This window comes from Strigops habroptila, chromosome 9 (assembly GCF_004027225.2).
Source record: "Strigops habroptila isolate Jane chromosome 9, bStrHab1.2.pri, whole genome shotgun sequence".
Taxonomy (NCBI): Eukaryota; Metazoa; Chordata; class Aves; order Psittaciformes; family Psittacidae; genus Strigops; species Strigops habroptila.
In genome coordinates this window covers 12,637,771-12,642,171 of record NC_044285.2, presented here as the reverse complement: position 1 = coordinate 12,642,171, position 4,401 = coordinate 12,637,771, and positions in this window count along the sequence as shown.

The following is a 4,401-nucleotide window of genomic DNA, read 5'->3' as shown; positions in this document are numbered from 1 at the left end:
TACACAGTAAAGGCACAGCCACCAACGATGCTTTTACTACAGAGAGAGGATCTCGCTCTTCAAAATTTAGTATTAAAAAAAAAAGCAGTAGCGGAGATGACCATAAGCATGTAAGCTAATTCTGAACACGTTCATAAATTAGAATTTAGCCCTTGCAGACACAGAGCATCGACAAATCCCTAGAGATGAGCAGACATTTTCAGCGTTTTGTGGCAGAACAAAGGATTGCAGCAGTAGCTCTTTTCAGCACGATAGGATCTGCTTCCAAAATGGGAGATCAGTCACAGGGGGTTTTCTTCAGAAAAGACCTCATCGTTTTGTATTGATAGATGCATACATGCAGGGGTCAGCTGAAAACACGTCAACATCAGAAATCTCAATACTTGCTAACTGCTTAGAAAAATGGCTGAAACCTCTATTTGGGGAGATGAAGAGGACCAGTGCTTTTGCAACTGAAAGCCAGGAACACAGGGGAACTGTTCAATCCCTTACCAGTGTATTATAGTACAAGCTGGGAAGAACACAAAAAAGTAGAGCAATAATTAATTGGACCACAAGCACTGAAATTGCAATTTCTTTTTTCCTGTTAGCAACCCCTGTAATTAATACTCAAGCCTTTGTATCTAATTTAGATTAAACAATGACAAACCCTGATGCTCTAGTTTACATCAGACTCACTGCTGTAAATTAACCCGCCTGTGATCCACAGATTCAGAGCAGTAACTTTCAGACGTGCACCAATAACCCCATAATCCTTACCTACAGCCAGGCTCCTACCCTTGGAGCTGCACCAGAGTTAGGATTTATGGAATATTTTGGTTTGGGTTGATTGTATGTTAGAATAAAATAGGCTTATTTACACAGTGCCTGGTAACCTACAAGAAAATTATTAGACTAAATGAAACTTTCCCTCACTTTAGAAGCACAGAAGACAAGAGCTTCCACAAGAACGTGTAGAGTAGCCTCTTCCCCTGCCAGCTTTAGCTCATATATATATGTATATATACACATACACACCAACAGGAATCTCAAAACTGCAGAATATTACTGATACAGAAAAACAAAAAGATCAATTCTTATTTCAATATTCTTGATATTCTATCCCAGTTTTGTATTAATTCAACAGTTCATTGCCTATCTAATGTTCTCAATGTTCAAAAAACACATTCTTTCTCTCATTTACCCTTCCTGATACTTATTTCTATGCCACCTGCACATTTCCTGCAATGCATTTTAAACATGTATCCATTTATAGGGCTCTATACATTTCATCATTCAGATAAAAGCCAGCACACAATACAAAAGCAGTGAATGTATTTTAAACATGATGAAAAGAATGTAGCTGTAAAGCAGGTCAGAAAAGGAACTCTAGTCAGTGACGACAGTGCAAAGAAGTTGCTAGTTAAAAATACACCTATTTATGTGATATGTCTACCTATGGCTTTTTGTGTATAATGGTGTGTTTAATTGTGTTCAAATGTGTTTATTTTCCATTATATGCTTCTGTTTATGTAATAAATGGAAGTTGTGGATGCCCCATCCCTGGCAGTGTTCAAGGCCAGGTTGGACGCGGTTTGGACCAATCTGGTCTAGTGGACGGTGTCCCTGCCCATGGCAGAAGGGTTGGAACCAGCCTGTGATTCTATGAAACCTTTTTATACTACTTCCCAGTTCTGTACAGTTCGTTATTTCCTTAGTGCTAAATCGCCTTCTGCTTTGCCAAGCCTCTCTAACAAGAAATGATGCAGAAGGACTCTGTAGGGTCTGGGGCGGATGGTGGAGAGAGAAAAGAACTCAAAACCTGCCGTCATCAAAAGAGAGTATGCCTGCAATAGCCACTCTAGTTCTTGAAATTGCAAGCTAAAAGAAACCATGCCAGGAAAGCCAAGCCTGAACCTTCAGACACGAACCATTTCGCCATTCGCAAAGGCTTCATGTCAAGGCAATGCGCTCACAGAGGCTGGCTGCAGCTGGCAGCCCAGAGCACACCTGCAGTGCGCACTCTGCTTGTGCATGTTCCAATCAGTACTCCTGGCTAGCACAATGGTAAGCTGTGTGACACAGGACAGATAATGCATCATCTCTGCTAATTATGACAAAACACGTTCAATCATCATAGAAAAATGCCTGGGTAAAAGTGCTGCCGTTGTTTCTCACTATATCTGTGTTTTCATTTGGCATCATTTACATCATGTACTACTACACATTCCTCTTCCCCGCGCAGAGACAATACGGTGAAGAACGTAAGCTCTTCTATTTTGGATTCTGTTTTGGCTCATGCACAATCAACCCATTTTCTATTCTGGAACTGTTTATTTCCAGAGATGATTCATGAGCCAGAAAGAATACCACTTGCCTGTCAGATGCCAAGGAGAACTTACAGGAATGGCAATTAGTATGGTTTTTTATTGTGGTGAGTGCAGTTGATATGGAGCCTAGAGAAATAACTGAAATGCAGCCTTTCAGTGCTATTTTTGCTGTTGTTTTATAACCACACTTCAAGGGTTTTCATCTAGCTGATGAAAACAGAAGGCAGATGAAAGCAGAAAAAAGCCAAACAACCCAAAAACCCACCTTGCCAAGTTTATGCCTAGATGGCAGACATTCCTTACTTCTGTGGATGTGCTTTCTCTACTTTATCTCATATTATGCTAAATGATATACTACATATTCTGGTGCTTAAAAGGATAAAAAATGTTGGAGAAGTTACTGGTGATCTTCATGCAAGGCATCAGATATATAGACAATCATCTGACAATAAGTCACGTATTGTGCACGTGTGCACTATGAATAGTCCTCCTGATTCCAATGCAATCATCAGCAGTATGAGAAATTAATCACACACAAGCTCGAGGGTTTGTACAAGTCATTTTACATACAGCATTTATTTGTACACCACCTGAGGCAAAGATAAAAGACTTAAGACCCTGGAGTCAATAAAAGAAAAAAGTTGAAGTTATTAAGATTTGAGCATTTATTCAAGTTCTGTCAGCTTAACCAGCAGCTTTTCCTCTGCTTATTGAATTTACATTTTTGGTCTGCAAAGCTCACAAGCTTTTCTAGCTTCTACAACACAATATGATGACTTTACATGAGCAGTTCTTAACTGAGATACTCTTAACCAACTCATTTTATAAAATCAACTTTAAAAAATACCAGTCCAAATCTTTCAACTTAGCTTCAAAGAAATGCCAACTTTTAATACTTTTTAAACTACTGAGCTCAGTTTGTCCCTGTTTGTTTGGGGTTTTTTTTTCCTGATAATGTATCACTTTATAGCTTCAAACATCAGCATGATTGTCTGACCAGATGCATGTTGGAGATGGATGCTTTTTTCCTTGCAAACACACAGCTTGGAAGGGATTACTTCAGTTTCTTCCCCACCCTTTCTAGAAAAAAATATCCCCTTTGAAGTGACCTTCAAACCAGAAAATGTCAAGTAATTTTGTTTCAGAAAAATACGTGTAACTGGAAAAGCCATATGTGGGTTAAGGTGGAATTAAGCATCCAAACCTACATAGATCAAGTATTCCTTTAGTCTGCTGTCTTTGGTGAGATGATTGACACTTTGGATGGCACTATGCTTTTTCCTTGTTCACGGGAAAAACTATTGTTAAAAAATACAGTGAAGTATCTATCTTGTTGCAATTGGCTGAAGATTTCATTACACGAATTTGGGAAGGCACAGCCTAACAGATCAGACTAGGCTAGATGTATGTTTTCCTGCTCCAGCACCTCGATGTCTTTCTTCTAGTGGGGGCCCCAGAACTGAACACAGGATTCAAGGTGCGGCTTCACCAGTGCCGAGTACAGGGGAGGATTCTATGATTCTACGATCACTGCCCTGGCCCGGTTGGCTACGCTATTGCTTGATACAGGCCAGGATGCCACTGGCCTTCTTGGCTGCCTGGGCACAAGCTGCTCATGTCCAGCGGCCGTCGATCAGCACTCCCACGTCCTTTTCCAGCCACTCTTCCCCAAAAGGAAGGCATCTGCTCGTACCTCGACGCGACCTGTGGCCGGTGACCGCGGGCACCAACCCCTGGAAGCCGGGCAGGGGTTGCCGTCACCCCGCTCCGTGCTCACCCGCTCTAGATGCAGTGGCTCAGCTCCACCTTCCGGCTCAGCGCTGAGCAGGCCGTGCTATCTCACGGCAGGGCCGGGGGCTGGGAGACCGCCGTTCCACAGCCACAGCCCTGCCCCGCGGCTGCTGCCCGCCCGCCACGGCGCGGCGCCACCGCCCGGCGCTGTCACCGCTCGGGCCTGCAGCGGGCGGGGCGGCCCCAGGCCCGCGGGCCCATCCCCTCCCGCCCCCAGCGCGCTGTGCAGCGCCCCCTGCCGCCGGGCGGCCCCGGAAGTACGTGAGAGGCCGGCGGGGCCGCGGTCCGGTCCCTTCCGGGC